Raw genomic sequence first — 8,821 nt, forward strand, 5'->3', positions numbered from 1 at the left:
TTGATCTTTACAATGACCATAGGGGTCGATATTATTATATTCATCTTGCAACTGAAGAAATGAAGGAAGACAGAGGTTAAGTGACTTGCTCAGAGTTATACTATACACTATACTATATTATATTATATGATATTATATGATATTATGTGATATTATGTGATATTATGTGATATTATGTGATATTATGTTGATATATGTATTATATGGTATGTATGTATGTATGTATTATTTGTATTATGTATCGTATATATACATTATTATTATTATATTACATATATTATATCATATTATATTATATTATATTTATTATTATATTATATTATATTATATTATATTATATTATATTATATTATATTATATTATATTATATTATATTATATTACATTATATTATATATTTATTTATTATATTATATTATATTATATTATATTATATTATATTATATTATATTATATTATATTATATTATATTATATTATATTATATTATATTATATTATATATTATATTATATTATATTATATTAATACTATATATATACTATACTATACTATACTATTATTATATTAATACTATACTGTATTATACTATACTATATATACTATACTATACTATACTGCTATTATACATACTATACTATACTATACTATACTATATACTATACTATACTATGCTTTGCTATACTATATATAATATACTATACTATACTATACTATACTATACCATGTCTGACTCCAGATTTGAACACAAGTCTTTTGGACTTCAGGCTTGGCACTCTATCCATACCACAACCTAGCTTCCTGTATCAGTCTGAGTGGAACCATGTAGGACTGGAGGACAGTTAAGGATTAACTAGAATGTTGGGCTGATGTCCTGATGACAACTCTGAGCTGGGGAGATTATGAGATACCGTAAGTGCTTTATTTGTTTTCTGAATAGGTTTGTGGGTTTCTGGGAGGCTTTTGTATCATCTTCATTTTTCTGTGAGGCAAAATTAATACTGTTCCCTTCCTGAAATTAATTAATTTTGAGTGATTTTATGAGAGAAAATTATAGCTAGATTTTGAGATTATAGCTAGTATTTATATAATGTTTAAAAGTTCACCACGTCCTTTTAAAAATTATCGTCATGACCATTCTGGGAGACAAATGCTATTATCCCCATTTTACAAATGAGGATTATGACTTACCCAGGATTACACAGCTAAGAAGTGTCTGAATTTGGCTTTGAACTCAAGTCTTTTTGACTCCAAGCCCTGCTCTGCATCCCATTTCTCCTGTTTAGAGCTTACTTTGTATACATTTGTTTATATATAATCTCCCCCATAAGACTGTGAACTCTTTGAGGGCAGGGGCTGTCTTTTGCCTCTTTTCTGTCTTTGGCAGTTAGCTGAGTGCCTGGCATATAGTAGTTGCTTGGTAAATATTTATTAGTTGATTCCTATTATCACTCTCCAATACAATATCCCCTTCCAAACAGGAAAGTCCAGATCACCAGCTCATCACCCAGAAAAGCAGAACTCTTCCAATCTCATTTTTCCATCCAGACTTCAGATATACGAGCAGACCAAAGACCAGTTACTAGAAAGCCAGTGGCATCCTTGGGGGATGTGGGTACTTTGAGGTTCTCTCTCATGTCCCTTCTGTGCTTGTGGCCTGTAAGAATCCTTGGAATATCAGCCTTACTCAACAAGTAAGGTGCTTCCCCCATGCATCTTACCTGCTGCATTTTGGAGAGGTAGCAGTCAATGTAGTCCTGAGGGTTGTTGGGGTCCAGGACCTTCTGATGCTCTTTCACTCTTTCCAAAATGAAATCTTTAAGTTCCTCATTAATTTTAAAATTCTTTTGTGTTCTCCAGGGAGGTATTCCGAATGCTGGTAAAAAGTTGTAGAGCTGCATACACACACCCCAAACCAAAACAAACACATGTGAATTTACTGTCATGAAGAAACTATTTAAAATCTCTCATTATAAATTAGAGATTCCATTTCTTTTTTAAATTTAATTAAATTTTTCATTGACAAAATATATTTTCTCTCATCTTCACTGCACATTGGTACAAACAAAAAAGAAAAACAAAACCATCCAAGAAAATACACATAATGAGGCAAAACAAATCCCCACCTTGTCAAGAGGTTCATAAATCCTCTCAAATCTAACCTTAAGTTGTCAAATATCTCAAAACTAATCTATCTGGTGCTGTGCTACCCACTGAGGTGACCAGATGGCATAATATTTTGTCGTTGTTCAAAAGAAGCTCATATTTGAGTTAAGGGGAAATCTACTTGCCTTCGAATGGCCAACATGAAAAAAAAAAAGAAGATAAACAGGCACCAAGGTATGCAATTAATTCAGTTCAATTCACGTTAAGTTAATAAAATGCATCAAGCATTTTTTCCGTACTCACTATGAACCAAGTCCTAGGCTATGGTGCTATAGACAACAATGAAGCAGTCTTCATCCTCAAAAAAATTTACGTTCTACCACAGAAGGGTTTAGCTAGAGTACCTATTCCAGACTGTAAGTACATATTCCAGAATGTAAATGGAACAGAACATAGGCAAAGGAAAAGAAAGCTTGTTTTTCAGCTGGATGAGGATCTTCAGTTCTGGCTTCAGTGGATGAAGGTTTTCATCCTACATGTCCATCCATTGTAGAGGCAGAGCCAGATCACCACCAGAATCAGTGTAGGCTACTCATCTAAGTGGCTTGCCCTTCCTATTCTCTCCTGGATATCCTGGGCAGGTTCTTTTTTGATAACTCTTTTACTTGGTCACATCTGTGAAGAGATACCCCAGGCGCCAGTCAAACACTTCTCCATATAACTTCAATTTTAATGATCTACATCTAGTGCAGGTGCCAACTAGGAACAGGATATCTACCTAATAGCTTATGTGAGAGCCAAAGATATTGCATGATGTTATTGTCCTTGAGTGACATGTGTGTGTGTGAATGTGTGTGTGTGTGTTCTCATGAGCGTTGGGACCTTGGCTAAGAGATGAGAGGCTATGGTATATTGATCTTGTTGCTGAAACTCAGCAAACAACCACAGAATAAGAAGAGAGTTCTGGCCTTACCTGTATCCATGGTTCGTTAACGAGGCGGAAGTTTTCATTTAACAAGTTCATCAGATGGAGAAATTTCTCATCATTGTACTTGAATCGGTCACGGAAGAGGATAGAGCAGATCACATTGCATGGTGCACAGCTAAGGATGAAGGTGGGATCAGTGGGCTGACCTAATGTGGAGACAAGTTACCAAAGGGGGGAAAAAGCAACTTTAATAGAAATGTTTCCAATCAGATGGGATATGGGCATCATACTTAGATAGGGTGCTTAGTTCTTTAAAGGCTAATGAATATTATTCTCCTGGACGATGTCTTTACTTATAGGGAGGCTAGATAAACTTATAATGCCTGAGCACAAGAAAAAGAAGGGAGTTTTCTGACCCGGCAGAGTTATTATCTGGTAAGTAGATGAAGGCAGAGACTTTTAAAATGATTCCCAAAGCAAATAGCATTTAGGACTGGGAGTAGGTGAGCAGTTGGACCCTACATGCCCAGGAAGAAAGAACTGAAAACCAACCCTTTGTTTTCCTGAGCTCCTCCACCAGGCATTGGGCTTCTTCTTGAACTCGCTCTTCAACGCTTCTCTTCCCCATCCCAAAGTTCCTTAGGGTCGTCAGGGTAAATCTGCGGTGTTGTTTCCACCTCTCTCCACTACTGAAAATAATCCTAGGTAGAAGAGAAGAGGACATTGGTTATTCTTACATTGGAAGGGGGAGGGCACAGTGTGTATGATGGCTATGGAGTTTCTGGCTTAGTTCATTGATCAAGTTTAATTTTATTCACTTCAAACTAAAATACAATGACAGAATGGGTACCAGGTACCTACTACATGAAGGTCTTCTGCTAGGTACTGAGAATAGAACAATTAAAATGAAACCAGTAACTATGTTCCAGAGGAGGACGTTCTACTGGAGATACTTTGCCATACATTTTGCTTTTCTGTGACTCTTTTCAGAAAACTAAACTTACCATGTCCTTTGGCTACATCTCCAAACATTGGTAAGATTCCTCTATCCATAAAATTATCTCCATGATCAATTAGAGCTTCCTTCATAATGTTATATCCATGTAGCACCACAACACGCCGGGTTCCAATATGAAGAGTATAGATGGGGCCATATTTTTCAGCCAGCTGTGAAAATGCCAAGAAACAGGATGAATTCAGTGTGAAACTTTAGAAAGTGAGAATTTCTCCTCACAACTGCTTCATAACATGCCATATGCATGAGTTCATGTACGCAGGCAAGAGGCTATTACAATTTCTAACTGGGTGATCATAGCACTTCCGGCTTCAATGATTATTTATAAGCAGAAGATTCCCACATTCATATGACCACTTTTCAACTCCACATAGCCAACTGCTTAGAAATGGATTTCTCAACCTGGATGTCCTATTGGCATTGCAAACTTAATATGTCCACAACACAACTCATTTGTTTTCCCCTAAAACTACCCTTTCCTCCAAACTTACCCATTTCCCTTCAGGGACCCCAAGAGGCAGACTTCTCTTAGAGGAACCTACATCAACCCTGATTTAAGGCCATGGATTTATATTTGACTTTTCATTCTTACTTATGTCCAATTAGCTATGGTCAAGTCTGGTAGAATTCATCTTCATGTCTCCCACACCTATTCCATCTTGCCTCCTCACTTGTCCATTAAACTAGTTAAGACCCTCATCCCCTTCCCCTTCTTTACACTACTGTAGTAAACTTGTGATACAGACACTCAAACTAGTCACTCTAATAAATCACCCTGAGGGAAAGAGAAAAAGGAATGGGAAGAAAGAAAAAATCAAACTACCACCAAATTCCCTTGGAAAATAACTGAAATGACCCAGGACCATTACTCAAGAGCCTTTGTAATTGACCTTTTCATGTCAATGACTCCTGCCCTTACACCTAGGCTCTGCTTTCAGTCCAGGCCAAACACTCATCCTTTCAATGAGGAGCAGTCACTGTAGAGAAGGGCCCCACCTTCCTCACCATCACCACTACCAGTTACTAAACAACTGACTAATTTGTTAATTTTCCCTAAGAAGCACAACGCCTTTGCAACTGACATGCATCTAAAATATCTTACTCTATATTGTCTCCACAATAGTGAGCACATAGTAGGTACTTCATAAATGATATTTTATCCATTCTTTCAATGGCTTCCAAGTTCAATCCTCTGCTTCTAGTATTTCTCCTTTGCAATGAATAATCTGCACAACTAACAACTTACTATTCCTGTGGCACAGTTCTGAATGTGCCATTCCTCTACTCAAAAGTCTGCAGGGGCTTCCTACTGCCTCCCTGACTTGGCACTTAAATGCCTCCACAGCTGCCTCCAACCCAATTGTCTAAATTGATTTTGTATGGCCCCTCATCCCACACTTCACATTCTTGCCATGTCCTCTCTTATCTATATTATCTCCAACCTCCTTGCCTTTGCCCAGACTGTCTACCATGCCTGGAATTTATTCCCATTCTCTCTTCCAATAAGAATCTGTTACTTCCCTCAGCATCCTGCTCAGGAGTTCTCTCCTACTTGAAACTTTTTGACTGCCCCACTTACAAATGCTTTATCTGTCCTCTAGTTACCTTCTACTTGGTTATCTATGAATTTTTTGTATCCCTCTAGTAAAACATAAGCTCCTGGAGGACAGGAACTATTTTCTTTTCTTTTTTTGTCTTTTCTTTCTTTCTTTTTTTTAAGCAATTGGGGTTAAGGGACTTGCCCTGGGTCACACAGCTAGTAAGTGTGAAGTGTTTGGTCTGATGCTGGATCTGAACTCAGGTCCTGCCCCGAACTATTTTCTTTTCAAGGAGAGACAGTTGCATTAACCACATGTTTCTCTCCTCTGTCTGGCACAGTGCCTGGCACATGGAAGTTAATGAAGAAGTTCTCATTAATTGAATGATTAGTTTTTGTCTTTGTATTCACAGAGCCTAGTATGATGCATTGCAAGGGGCCAATATTTGGTTCTGTAATTTAATTTCTTCTGCTGTTACCAAAGTTTTGGCAAAACAACTATTGCTTGCCTAACATCATTGCTAATGGAGATATCACTCATAGAGCCCTTGACTCACACCATCCATGACATAGGATTCTAAATCACCATGAGTCTTGATTCAGTTATCTATTTGAAGACTTTGTGTCTCCTCCTACAGCCCAAGCAGCCAGATCCAAAACCCAATCCAGTCCCTTTACCTTAGATAACGATTCAGGCATGTTCTTCAAATCCAATTGCAGGATGTTGCCAATAATGGGAAGAGGAATGGGACCTGGGGAAGCTTCCTCCTTTTGAATCCTTGTCTCCATATAGACAAAAAGATCAGCAAAAGAACACAAGTCAGTAGGGCAGTAGAGGTGAGTCCCCAAGGATCCATTCCTGACAGATGGTCCTACAACTCTCAGAGGTATCAGCTCAGATGGCAGACTTTTATCATCATTGGTAGAAACAAGGGGTGGGAATGCCCAGCCAATAAACATTTAGTCCTTGTAGGCAAACAGGATTTTTTTTCCATTAACTCTGATTAGTTTAGCAATCAAGAGGTTATTATGTTGTTTTTTGTTTGTTTTAGACTCTGTCCCTGACCCTAAACTGGCACTAAATTACATAAGGAGAATGGGAATAGGGAAGGCTTTTGTCCAGCTCATTTTGTTGGGGTCATGGGCTGTCAACAATCAAATTTCTGTTGGCCCATGAGTGTGTGTTTAGCAAGGAGGGCAAATCTCCAAATTCAACCTGAGAGGAGGTTGTGGTGGAGATCAGATTGTCAGTAGGCTTGACCTCATGTTAAAGGGCTCAGATGTTATTTCTTATCTCTTCAACTATGTCAGGCTTAATTGCCTTCTTAACCATACTTGTTCATTCTTTACTTTGAAGAACATTCTTCTTGAGAGAGAAGATGGCAGCAAAATAGGTATCAACAGGCTTTGCCAAGGTGGAGCCAAGATGGTGGAGCCACAATGGTAGAGTATAGGGAGGGACTCACTTGAGCTCTCCCAAACACCACCAATACCTTTTTTTAAAATGACTCTAAACAAATTCTAGAGCAACAGAACCCACCAAAAGACAGAGAAAACAAACTTCCAGCCCAAGACAACTTGGAAGTTTGGCAGGAAAGGTCTATTGCACCGGGTGAGAGAGGAGTGCAGCACAGTATAGGCCACACCAGCCCAGATCCGGCCCAGCAAACCAGGAATTTGCCTTCAGAGGCCTTGTAAGTGACTGAATCAGTGGCAGCACTGGCAGTGGCTTCTTCCACAGCTGAGCCCAGAAAGAGGGGGGGTGTCAAATAACAAATCAGAAGGAAATTACAGGGATTTTTTTGCTAGCCCGGGGCAGAATTCTGCTGTTTTTTTCCCTTACTTGGATCCAGGGCTTGATCCTGGGTGGCAGTCCCAGGTGGGGAAGAGCACTACCATTGCAGAGCTTGTGGCCACAGTGGAGGGGGAGCTCTCCTCACAGTTTCAGGGCAGAAAAGAGGGCTAGTGGATGTTCACAGACCAGAGCACAGACCAGGAAAGTGGTACACTTCTTTCCTTACATCATACCACCTTGGAAGAACTGAAAACTTACAGGTTCCTAGAAGTATCTCTGAAAACAGCTGCACAAAACCCCTGAAACTTAGGACAGTTCACCCTCCACCCAGGAAGCAGAGCCCTACCTGAACAAAGAGTTAAAAGTCAACTAATGGGCTGGGAAAATGAGCAAAGAATAGAAAAACAGAAACCTCTGAGTATTGAAAGTTACTATGTGACAAGGAAGATCAAAACACATGCTCAGCAGAAGAAACAAAGTGGAAGATCTCACATTCAAGCCTCGAAGAAAAAAATATGAATTGGTCTCAGGCCATGGAAGAGCTCAGAAAGGATTTTGAAAATCTAGCAAGAGAGGTAAAGGAAAAATTGAGAAAAAATGAGAGTGATGTAAGAAAATTGTGAAAAACAAGTCAACAGTTGGTGAAAGAGATACAAAGAATATTGAAGGCCAAATGGTAAAAGAGATCCAAATACCCGATAAGGAGAAGAATGGTTTAAAAAGGAGAATGGACAAATGGAAAAGGAGTTCCAAAAGCTCGCTGAAGAAATTAATTCCTTAAAAATTAGAATGGAACAATGGAAGGTAATGTCTGTATGAGAAATCAAGAAACAATACAACAAAATCAAAAGAATGAAAAAAAGAAGACAATGTGAAATATCTCACTGGAAAAACAACTGATCAAGAAAATAGATCCAGGAGAGATAATTTAAAATTTATTGGATTACCTGAAAGCCATGATCAAAAAAAGAGCCTAGACATCACCTTTCAAAAAATTATCAAGGAAAACTGCCCTGATATTCTAGAACCAGAGGGTAAAATAGAAATTGAAAGAATCCACTGATCTCCTCCTGAAAGGGATCCCAAAATGAAAATACACAGGAATATTATAGCCACATTCCAGAGCTCCCAGGTGAAGGAGAAAATATTGCAAGCAGCCAGAAAGAAACAATTCAAGTGTCATAGACACAATCAAGATAATACAAGATTTAGCTGCTCCTACATTAAAGGATCAGAGGGCTTGGAATGTGATATTCCAAAGGGAAAAGAGCTAGGGTTAATTAATGCACTGGGGCTGGAGTTGTGAACTGATTCAACCATTCTGTAGACCAATTTGGAACTATGCCCAAAGAACTGTAAAACACGTATGCCCTTTGACCTACCAATGTCACCACTAGGTCTATATCCCAAAAGAGATAAAAAGGAAAAGGACTTAAAGGTACA

At 38.4% G+C, this 8,821-nt stretch overlaps 2 long non-coding RNA genes across 2 annotated transcripts; both read right to left on the reverse strand.

Annotated features, from left to right (window-relative positions):
- Nucleotides 1–1,856: 1,856 nt before the first annotated feature.
- On the reverse strand, nt 1,857–3,732 carry LOC110204466 (uncharacterized). The gene is made up of 3 exons (XR_013485584.1): nt 3,584–3,732; nt 3,077–3,237; nt 1,857–1,892 (listed from the first exon to the last, which is right to left on the reverse strand). It is a non-coding gene; the product is annotated as an uncharacterized LOC110204466 (long non-coding RNA).
- Nucleotides 3,733–4,095: 363 nt separating this feature from the next.
- On the reverse strand, nt 4,096–6,501 carry LOC110204467 (uncharacterized). Its single transcript, XR_013485585.1, has 2 exons — nt 6,262–6,501; nt 4,096–4,198 (listed from the first exon to the last, which is right to left on the reverse strand). It is a non-coding gene; the product is annotated as an uncharacterized LOC110204467 (long non-coding RNA).
- Nucleotides 6,502–8,821: the final 2,320 nt, after the last annotated feature.

The sequence above is a fragment of the Phascolarctos cinereus genome, unplaced genomic scaffold, assembly GCF_003287225.1.
Source record: "Phascolarctos cinereus isolate Bilbo 61053 unplaced genomic scaffold, phaCin_HiC Scaffold_442;HRSCAF=1058, whole genome shotgun sequence".
Classification (NCBI taxonomy): domain Eukaryota; kingdom Metazoa; phylum Chordata; class Mammalia; order Diprotodontia; family Phascolarctidae; genus Phascolarctos; species Phascolarctos cinereus.